The sequence below is a fragment of the Tupaia chinensis genome, unplaced genomic scaffold (assembly GCF_000334495.1).
Source record: "Tupaia chinensis unplaced genomic scaffold, TupChi_1.0 Scaffold000099_1, whole genome shotgun sequence".
NCBI classification, from domain to species: Eukaryota; Metazoa; Chordata; class Mammalia; order Scandentia; family Tupaiidae; genus Tupaia; species Tupaia belangeri.
This window is the reverse complement of record NW_006159563.1, coordinates 1,503,659-1,515,477: the sequence shown is the minus strand read 5'-3', so window position 1 is coordinate 1,515,477 and position 11,819 is coordinate 1,503,659. Positions and strand designations below refer to the sequence as shown.

The following is an 11,819-nucleotide window of genomic DNA, read 5'->3' as shown; positions in this document are numbered from 1 at the left end:
GGGCCCCCCAGCCACATCACCCTTCCGGGCCCAAGGCGGAAGAGGCGGGCACGACCCTCCTGCCCGTCTCGCGTTTTCCAGCCGTCCGGTTGGGCCTGTCACGACACCTCCGCCGGGGCCGCACGGCTAGACGCTCGGATAGGCTCCTTTCTGTCGGAAAAGGCGGGACTTAGACTACAATAGGCGGGCGTGTGGAAGTTACTGACACGCTCATTGGCTGTGAGACCTTCATCTGTAGGAGCGCGTCTTTCGGAGAAACCGGAAGTGGAGTTATCGAAAGGTAGGATCCGGAAGTGGGGGTGATTCTTTAAATACGGGATACTATTCTCCTGTCTGTTGGTTTCTTCTTTTTGTTTCTTTCATTCTTTTTGGTGTGTGCGTGTTTGACTTCCTTCTCTCATTTACCTATAGAACACAGCTTACGCGGATCCGTCTCTGTGTGAGCTCCTAGGCCTTACCAGAGCGGGCTCTTGGGGATGTAGGGTTCCCTGGCGTCATGCGCAGGGCGTGCACCTGTTGAACTCTCTGTACAGTTTCCGTTTTTGCATCTGAGGTGCTCTTGTGAATGCAAAGCACTTTTGAAATGCTATGTATTGATTGTGTTATTAGAGGAATAATTGAATCTAGAGGTTTCTGTTGAGTAGGCTTATTTATTTCCCCAACCTCTGCCTTCTTTCCTTTCAATGACCAGCTTTTTGTAAACTGTCAATAGGCTTTATACGGGCTTGACATATTAAGCCCTTTGGGGTTAAGGAAGAACTTTATATGCAATGGAAGGGAACTGCCTTTTTCTGAGTGCAGCATTTAAGATTAGGAGCTCTAGAAAAGTGATAATCAAAACAGCAGGACAAACGACATACCAATTTTTATTTTAGTTAGTAGTAGTAGTAGTATTGAGCTACTTCTGATTTTAGTAATCTCATTATGTGGGGCTCTATTTCACCCCGTTTTTACCTTTATGTATTTTACAAACAAGAATTTTGGCATGTTTAAATATTCATAGTTATTTTATTTATTCAGAAGTCATAGTTCTTCACTCTTTGCTCTTTTAGGTGTGTAGGAAAATTATGGCCACCTTTTAGCTTCAAAATGTGTGTATGATTATTTTTTTCTCAGTCAACAGATGGTCCTTTTAAGAATGTTACCAGTTTTTTTTTAATTATTATTTTATTGACTCAAAATATGGATAGAAAGAGAGAGGGAAGGAAATTCATGCAAGGTGTTGATTTATGAGATGTATTGGTTAGAATTTGAGACCCTTTTCTATTTAGGATAACATAAGGATTAGAAGATTTGGGTTTCTGCTATTTGTATTTAAAAAGTTCACTGCTGCACACATTGTTTTTATTTTAAATCATAACTAATTTGTTTTTTGAATCCATTCTACTGAATTGTTCAGAGTTGGTCAAATACACAAATTAGTGACTATTTACTGAGTGCCTGCTTTATTGAGGCCATGATATTGCAGCATAGGAACAAAGATGGCCTCTTCCTTTAAATTTAATGGGGATGGGAAGAAAGGAATAAGAAACAATATATAGTGTCTATCTATCAAAAATTATTTAATGTTTTCTCTCATAATTTCTCTACATTGTGTTTTGTAAGTCTTGATATTCAATTTAAACAAACTTGATTTAGTTATGGAAATTATGTTGTGAATCTCACCATGCTTGGCTTACTAGAGTTGTGAGTTTGTAAATGTTAGAACTGCCTTTGCTTTCATGTGTGGGTTTTCTCAATCTTTGTGACACTTCACTTGGGTGGAGCTGTTCATCAGACAACCTGTGAAGAATATCAGAGAGCTGAAGTTGTTGGAGGTCACAGTAGATTTGCTATATTTATGTGTCATAATTAGTTTTAGACTCTGGGTTCTTCTGTACCTGACCTTCAAAATATTGGGTGGTTAGAAAAGTCATGATACATTTTTGCATAGAAGAACCGAAAAATACTTCATGACTTGTCTGACACATTTTTGCATAGAAGAACAGAAAAATACTTCATGATTTTTCCGAGGACTCCGTAGTAGAGAACGATGTTTGCTGGTTATTTTATGTTATCCAAAAGGGAATAGAAGTGCCAATAGATGAGCCACAACATATGTTTATTGTATTCATGTAAAGCTGTAAAATTAATTTGAAGAGGTAGTTAATGTGCATGGTCATTAAACACATAAACCCCTGCTTTTGTTTTTCATTATTAATTAACTAGTTTAAGTATTACTTTATGTCATTATTTTCAAAGTCTTTTTTCTAGCAGCTCTGCTGTGGATTTTGTTTTGAAACTATCTTGGATAATTTTCTTAGTAAAAATCTGTCATTCCTTTATTCAAAAATGATCTACTAGCTCCGTGGCCTACTGATTAAGGGAGCCATATCCCACATGGCTGATAGTGTTTTGAATCCTGGCCCTTGCAGTTTGCAAGACATGTTCGCATGCTCAAGGTCTCAACAGGATGGAGAAATGGAGAAGAAAGGATTGATAGTGAGTGTGACCCGTAAAGTGGGTGCTCTGTTCCTCTTGGGCATGATAGAAAAGGCTGGTACCTTGTGGCAGTTAAAAAAATAAAAGGACTTCTTCTGCATCTAGAATATTTTTAGCTTTAGTTTCATGAGTTCCCAAGAATTGTGTGTAAAAATAATGCATTTTGATAGTTTCTTTTCTGGAGATAGTACATAGATTACCTCAGTGCTGTGGGGATTAAATGAGTCAATGTAAGTAAATTATCTAGCCAAGGGTTTGGCATACAGTAAGTACTGGTTTTTATTGTGTGCCTGACATTCTTCACTAAATTAAAAACTCCCTGAGGGAAGGGATAATAACAGAGAAATGATTGACTTGCATATATTCGCACTCAATAAAAGATTTTTAAATTAAATTGGTGGTGTTTTTATAGCACTGGACAGCTTTCTTCCCATTTCCTCTTTTTACTTTGTGTCAATATTAATGATAGCATTGATGTTTACTTTTACATTACTTACTTTTTTTCCATTCAGTGATAATTACATTAAATGTGTTTTGCTGAATTGGTTGTTTTCTCTGATCCTCAAATAACTTTCATGAGCTGACTTTGGATTCTTTGTGTTCCAGTGTTTGTTTCTGTCCTTTTATTTCTCTCTTATAATGTTCTCTTCTTCCATGGCTCTTGGATTTAAGAGTCATCAAAGTTTTGGGGCTGGCAGGTGGCATGATGGTTAAGAGTGCTGGACTTCTACTTGGCTGACTGCAGTTTGAGTCCTGGACCTGGTGACTTTCTCACTTTTGCTTGCTCTGTCTCTCTCTCTCTCTCTCTCTCTCTTGCTCTGTCCCTCTCTGGTCATATTAAAATAAATAACAAACAAATAAAGTTAAATAAAATAACTTTTTAAAAGAGTCATAAAAGTTTCATTTGATCTGCTCATTACTTCTTTCATCTTAAGAAACACTTCTACCCTTTCTCCATTTTCAACCCCATGTATTCAACACATAGAGGTGTTCTCTATGATCCATGTTTAAATTCCACTTTTTAAATTCTTTCTTGAGCTTACTCTAACATGGTTATTGTTCCCACCATGACCAACATGCTCTCGTTAGTGTCACCAGTACTCTCTGGTTGTTGGCAATTTTCATTTCTCATATTTGACCTATCAACTATGTTGGATACAATGGATCATTCCCTTCTCCGTGTACATTTCCTTTGCTTGATTTCCAGGACACCATATGCTTGGTTTCGCTTCTACCTTTGGTTGCTCCTTAGTTTTTTCTGCTGGATGCTTCTATTCTTCCTAATGTTTTATCATTGAAGCGTGTCAGGACTAAATCTTTGGTTTTTTTTTCTTTTTTTTTTTCTTTTCTATTACCCACTGATGATATCATCAAGTCTTCTGACCTTAAATGCCATCTGTATACCCAAAACTTCTATATTCAAATTTTCACTCCCTTCTCTTTTTAAACTCCAGGCATATCTAATTGCGTACCTCTGGGACTGGCAGGTAGTGTGGTAGTTAAGGGCACTGGACTCCTACATGGTTGACTGTGGTTCGCGTCCCGGACCTGGGGGCTTGATTTCTCACTTTCTCTCACTTTCTCTCTCTGTCCCTCTCTGGTCAAATAAAATAAAATAAAAAGTTCAATAAAATAATTCTTTAAAAAAATAATTGTCTACCTCTACATCTACACTATGTATTCAAAGATAACTCAAACTCAGCTATCTCAAACAACTTATTTCAACTCTACATCTTCTCATTTTGGTGGTGACAACCCTATACAGCCAGTTGCTCAAAGATAAATCTTTACAGCTGTTCTTGATTTATTTCTCTTATATACTATCAGCTATTAGCAAATTCTGTGGGCTGTTTATATAAAATAAGCCTAAATTTGGGGTCAACCCATAACCTAGTAGTTAAGGGAACTGGATCCCACGGAGCCTACTGTGGTTGGAATCCTGACCATAGAGACTTGAAAATCTTGCCAGTCACTTATGCATAAGTGCTCCAAATCTTGAGAGGATGGGGAAATGGAGAAGATGGGGTTGTAGTGTGACCATACCCCACTGGGGTGTGCTTTCCCCCTCATTCTCTGTTTCTGTCTTTTTTTCTAGTGAATTTACTTGGACTCTGGGAATTTAAAAACAAAAGATAAAAAAAATCTAAATTTTGACAGTTTCCTACTGTTTATGCTGTTACTACACCAATCATCTTTTGCTTGGGTTTTTGTTATTACATTAGTTCTTTGCTCAAAACCCATTTGTGACTCATTTGATTCATGGTAGAAGCTAATATAATTACATTGAACTACATGACTGTACATCATACATTCTTCCATTACTTCTCTGACCTTATGTTTTCATATTCTTCCCTCACGTTGTTCTAGCCATTGTGGACAACTGTTTCTTAAATACACTTATCCCATTTTTACCATAGGGTTTTTGCACTGGCTACTACTTCTACTGGATTGCTTTTCCCAGACCTCCACACAGCCAATTCCTTTATCTTTTTTATGTATTTGCAAAACGTTACCTTTTCAATTAAGCCTGCCCCAACCTCCCTATTGAAAATTATAGCTTTGGAATTGTCTGCACCTTCCCAATCTCCTCTACTTTGTTTTATCTTCTCCTTTTGTTATGGCATTTATCACTGTACTATATGTTTTACACATTTGTTTAAGGTATTTTTGTCTTCCTCAACTAAAATATAAAATCTACAAAAGGAGGAATTTTTATGTTTTGTTCTCTTATGCCAGATTTTAGAACATATGTCCAAGGCACAGAAGTACTCATTAGGTTTTGGTTGAATAAATGAACTCGACTAGTTATTTGAATTTGTAATTCCTTGTTTGTATTTGGGAACACTGAATTATTTATCATTTCATCATATCATGCTATTTCTTGCCTCCAAGTTTTTGGTCATATAGACTTTTCTGCCTATAATGTTCTTTTATGTCTCTTTTCTTCTACCACTAAACCCATTTCAACTATCCATCTCTCCTGTAAGATTTTTATTAGTTGTAACTCAGGGGAGCCTTTGTTGAAATGGCAGACTGGTACTTTTCAGAGGCACTGCCTCCATGCCTCTACACTTTGTAAGCTTGTACTATAATGCACTTTTGAGTGTGTCTGTCTTTCTAGGGAGTGGGGAATATGTTTAACTCATCCTTGGGATATCAAAGCCTGGTACTTGATCAATGGATGTTTTAATAATGCATTCATGGCATGATCAAAGATATTCAGCTATGAAGCAGTAGATTTTTTAATTTCAAGCTGAGTCTTCTGAGTATAGTATTAATGTTCAGTTTTTTGGGTCGTCAGGAAAGTCATGACTCATTTTTGCTTAGAAAAACAGAAAAATACGTCATGACTTTCCCAGTGACCTAATACCATAGCTTGTTTTCAAGGACAAAGGTGACTGTCTTAAAAATAATAGAAAGATAATATTTGTACACTTATTTTACAAACAGGAAGTAAGTAATTCAATTATGTCCCTGGGAAATTTGCTACTTATCATTTATGAAGCTTCCAGAGCTGATGAAAAAGTGGTCATGATTTTTTTTTTCTTTTTCCTGAAGCATTGAGTAAAATCACTGATTAGGGGATTATTGTCGTTGGCAAATTTTAAACACTGATGAAATTTGCTTCTTTTGGGAGGAAAAACACTGTGGATACTTATGTTGCCAAAAATAAGTCCAGGCTAGAATTCCGAATTACACATGAGGCTGGCTGACTCTTTCTTTCTTTCTTTCTTTCTTTCTTTCTTTCTTGTTTCTTTCATCTTTCAAGAAACTATTACTACCAGTAAGCTATATATTAAACTCTTGTTGTGTACATTGAGAAATATGACTGTTTACAAGATATTGCAAAGATTTTTCTCCCAATATATGGAAATTTGTACTTAAGGATGACTACTTGGTTAATTAATGATAATTAGTTTACTAACTTGATCTCTGACACTTGGCACAAAAATTAGGTAAACTAATTTTGCATGTAAAACAATGTTTAATGCTAGACAATGAGCCAGACTTACCTTTTTTAAATGTCTGTTGATTTTTTTTTCAGAGATTTGTTTTGCTCTAGGGTGCATGTACTCACTAGAGAGAGAGAGACAGAGAGGTAAAGAGCGAGAAATCACCACCCAGGGGAGATGGGCATGCTGCAGTCTCCTCTCTTCCATTCTCTTGGCATCTTGGGCACACATGCACATGCACTTGGCATGAGTTTTAAGCCACGGGGTGTGGGACTCGAACTGTGATCAACTACATGGTAATCCAGTGTTGTAACCATTATGGCATCTGCTGATTCCAAGTTTATTAAGAGAGAGAGAGAGAGAGAGAGAGAGAGAGAGAGAGAAAGGGAGGGATCCTTAATAAACTCTTGAGAGAGAGAGAGAGAGAGAGAGAGAGAGAGAGAGAGACAAAGGGAGGGATCCTTAATAAACTCTTACAATGCCACAATCTTCACTTTCAGAAGCAAGGCTAGACAAGCAAATGGCTTCTATATTGTGAAGGATCTGAGAGAACAGAAGATAAGGTAGATAAGTCTAACTTGTTGATTAAGTTTATTAAGGAAACTTTGAGACAAAATCAAGGTCTTTGATGGCTGCAAGAGAAGTGGATCTCCATATCCTTCGACCAGAGCATATGCTTGTATATCCTGTAAGAGTGGGGAAAGAGGCATGGGGAATAAATGCAGGGAGGCGTTTGATGAACGCATCGAGCAATTTGGTGTGTCAACACCATATCTTAACTAAGCTTACGGCCTGTCATTCCATGAATAAGCATAGTAGGTATATTTACTGCAGCAGCTTAGGTTACATAAAAGCTTTGGGAATATAGCCAAGGATTTTGGGGTAAAAAATTGGTCAGGATGGTCAAGACAGAGTCAATTTGGTTTTGTCACACTCCCACAGCTTTCTAGCCGGTCAGGATCACAGCACACTTATGAGTACACCCACTGTATTCAGGTTGAGCCAGCATCTGAAACCTGGGCCTTTACATGCGGTTCCACTATTACCCAGTAGCATCCTACCACCTGTGTCAGTGTGGCTGTTCCCCAATTGCCGTTTATTCTGAAATCAGACAGTTGTCTGAATATAATCATTTTATAACTTATAAGCTAATCTAGTGTATCTTCACCTAGCCTTTAGTGCTAAGAAAAAAGGAAATAATTTACAAATTCTGAAAATGTTTATCATTAATAATGGGGTTAAAAATGATGATTAGGCTTGGAATTAAGTTGGGTAATCAAAACCAAATATTACCCAAAAGACCCTGTACCCTTGTATGTCATTTCCAGAGCTTTACTACCTGATTCTATAGTGTAACCAAAATGTTGACATGACCAAAGAGTTAACCCTGGTCTTTATGTGAAATTATACTACTTGCAATTTTACTTGAGTAGTGCATGAAAATTTTATTGGATAAAGAGGACCTTACTCATTTGAAACAAACAAGTGGCTGCTAAGAAGATACAGCTATTGTTGAAATTTTTCAAAATCTTGACAGTGTAAATATTGACACATCTCAGCTTTGGAAGTTATCAAGTTCCTGTTTAAGAAATGTGACCCTCGTATTGAACACTATGTCAATAAATAATGAACATGTCCAAATGAACAGCTGCTGAGAGAAAATAGGATTACCTCTGACCAAACTTTGGGGCACTTAAAAAGTAAAGTTTAACAGCTAATGATACTTTTTTTGTAATTTGTAAGTAGAAGTTTGTACTATTTGGTAACTTATATAGTTCTATAAATGGATTTAATTAACTGAAATCTTTTTAAAAAATGATAGCCATGGCTGTTATTTATCATTTTCTGAATTAGTTGTGGTATGATATCTATCTACAAATTGAATGAAAAAAAACTTGCCTTAATACTGTTTTTAGGAAACAACACTTTATTTATTTTTTGGGGGGAGAGTTTTTACTATAGGGCACGTGTGCTTGCCAGAAAGGCAGAGAGAGACAGAGAGATAGAAAGCGAGAAATCACCCCCAAGGGTGATGGCCACACTGCAATCCCTTCTCCTCCATTCTCCTTTCGGAATCTTAGGCATGCACACACACACGCCCAGCGTGAGTTTAAGCCACCAGGTCTGAGACTCGAACCATGGTTGACTACATGGGAGTCCAGTGACACAGCCATTACACCAACTGCTTGCCCCCCAGCCTTTATTTTTAACATAGTTATTTACAGAAAAGTTGACTTAAGTCATGACTTAGACATTAAATTTTGCAACCAATAATTTGTCCACTGAGAATTTCTTAAATAGTAATACAGAATATATAAATTTCTGAAGTTTAGATGTGATGAGGAAATCTGTCCTGGTTTTCTTCTGATAACTGTGTCTCAGAAGGAAATCTGAGGATGAAAGAGCAAGTAAAATTGGTATGTTTGGTTGGGTCTGGGACTCGAACCGCAGTCGATCACATGGGAGTCCAGTGACATAGCTATTTTGCCAACTGCTGGTCCCCAGGTTTTTAGTGTTTATAATGAGTGACTATGAAGATTAAAGCAATATATGTAAAGTTCCTAAAAGTTCATGGCATGTGCCCAATCGATTCTTGTTGTATTTTTCCACTGAGAGCCTCCTGGCTTAAGTTCTTTGGAGAAATTGATTAATTATTAGGGCTTTACCTATATTACATATTGTAGGTATGTATGTGCCTTCATTTAAATGTTCAGTTTCTGTCTTGTTTTCGTTCTCAGATTCTCATTTCTACCCCTACCTACCACAGGTTGCACACTTGCTCTCTTTTTCATTTTGTCGTTTTTGCCCTGAGTCAAAGAACTGTCTCTTAGATATTAAGTCAGACATACTTGAACTGAATGTTCTCACCTACCTACTAACCATGAATTTCATATCTTGGACTGTTCTGACTTGGTTCAAATTTACTAGCTATTAGCCAAATATATACTTTTATTATATATAACTCTCAAACAGAGTTTAACAACAAAAATCAACTATTTTTATTTATTTATTTATTTTGGAGAGGTTTTTGCTATAGGGTGAATGTGCTCGCCAGAAAGTCAGAGACAGAGAAACAGCGAGAAATCAACCCCGTGGGGTGATGGCCATGCCTCAATCCCTTCCCATTCATCTTTTTTTTTTTTTTTTGGAGAGATTTTTGCTATAGGGCGCCATACTGCCTAAAATACTGCCTCCCCAATTAGGAATGGGCTTTTATAGAGAAATAATTCATGCCCAACTCTTCAACCAGGTATATAGATACAAATGACAGAGTGAAACGTGGGGGACTCTAATTGATCAACTCAAGCAGCAGTCTCATTGATCCATTATTGAAGCTGGTACTATTCTAATTGGTCTCATGCTGAAGTTTTAGGCAAAACTAACTGTCTTCCAGATGACTTCACATGTAATAAAACCCTCCTCCACAAATCTCGTGGTTAGATATTAGGCTAGTCTGACAGTATGGACTGATTCCCAGTCTGCATCTTTCTTGGTTCAGTAACGTTACTTCTGACTGTTTATAAATTGGTGGCTCCATGATACCCCTCCTCAGGTTTGGTAATATGCTAGAATAACTCACTGAATTTAGGAGAACACAATTTAACTTTACTTGCTTAGTATAAAGGATACAGTTCAGGAAGAGTCAAGTGAAAGAGATTTCTAGAGTAAAGGTTGAGGTTGGGGGAATAGACCTTTATGCCTCTTTCTGGGTATGCCATTGTCCAGCAGCATGGCGTGTTCACCAATCTGGAAGCTCTCAAAATCTCCTGTTAAAGAGTTTATTACTATTATTATTATTTTATTTTTTAAAAATGATGAAGACTTTTCAGAATTAGCTCCTCTTCCCCTTACCCCCTTAAATTTGCTATAGGGTGCGTGTACTGCTTGAGAAAGAGAAGGGGATACTGAGAAAGCGCCCCCACCCCGACCCCCGGGAGCCGGGTAAGGCCACATTGCAGTCCTCTCCTGTTGGGGTATTCCTCTTGGTATTTTGGGGCACTGATTCAGAAATGCCTAGTGTGTCTTTTCAAGCTGCCAAATTCAGGACTTGAACTATGCAACTGGCCACAGGGGATCCAGCAGCCTTAACCACCACATCACTGGCTGGCCCCTCAAGATTTTTAGTAGGACTCATTCTATAGCCCCAGTTATGGTGGGACCAAGGTAGGACCTGGTAGAGCTGAACATCTCAGTCCTCTAATCATTTAGTTTTTCTGATGACCAGCTCTATTTTGTGGTGGTCTAAAGGGATCTACCTTAAGTCACTAATGAGCATAAACTCAGGTTGATTGAAAGAAGTTCCTAATGAATAATAAAAGATAGTCCTATTGTCCAGGGAATTTCAAGGGCTGAATTCTGCCAAGAACTTGGGACAAAGATCAAATATATTTCTTATAGCACACATAACTTGTGTTATTTTTAAAATACAAGGCACCATTTAAAAGTCGGATGAACACTGCATAATTTTTGAATAAAATCAGAATGTAGACTATCAGAGGCCAGTACTTACTCATGCTAGCAATATGTTATACATTGAGTAGTGGCTGCCACCTTTTTATGGTCATTTTTAGTTTTGAGTTTGGGAGTCCCCACCACTCATGCAGTGGATTGTCTATGGGCTTACACCTAACATGCATGACCTCTAGAAGTATTATAACTTACACTTTTGCTAAATAGGACTTGACTTCATTTAAATTTTAAGTAAGAAGTTCCAGTTCACTTTGAGCATCTATCACCCAAAAGAATTCAGAATAGACTTTTTTGCCAAGGTCTTGGAACCTCTTTCCATTAATGTCCAAAATATATTCAGAGATGTGGTTGAAAATGACTTAGATTCAGAAATTACAGCCAGTAAAATATGTAACTCATTTAAATAGGAATGGGAGTCCTCCTTTGCTATTCATAATTCTTACTATCATTTGAACCATTTGAAATTGTTATTTTTATAGACTAAAATTTATTAAATACTGGCAGTTTCATATGGTTCCTAAATAATTTTGTATGGTTTATAGACAATTGAGGATGTGTTATAGGTCTTCCACACTCCCCCCACACCAAGTATCTTTCATATCTTTTATACCCCAGTCTGACCATTAATTTCCTTGTTTGTCCTTTTGCAGATAGATAAATAATTGGGTGTATTTGTAAATGGTGGGTTTGTAAGTGGGAGGAAAAGTACAGTGCACGTCTTGTTTCTTTTCCATACAAATGTTTTTAGATACATCTTATTGTGCTTTTAAGGAACACATCTTTCAAGTAGGAAAGATGTATGTATATAAGCTTAATCAATAATTATTTCATATGAACACTTACTCTTCTGAAATTAAAATATAAGAGAGGTGTCAAATTTTTTTGGAGAGTTTTTTTTTTTTTTTTTTTTTTTTT

At 37.1% G+C, this 11,819-nt stretch overlaps 1 protein-coding gene across 1 annotated transcript in view; it reads left to right on the top strand.

Moving 5' to 3' along the window:
* The first annotated feature begins 191 nt into the window (after window positions 1-191).
* Window positions 192-11,819, top strand: part of XRCC4 (X-ray repair cross complementing 4) — a 287,206-nt gene continuing 275,578 nt past the window's right edge. The window contains exon 1 of the mRNA XM_006143484.3: window positions 192-280. The gene's annotated coding sequence lies outside the window, so the exon portion shown is untranslated. The remainder of the gene's footprint in view (window positions 281-11,819) is intronic.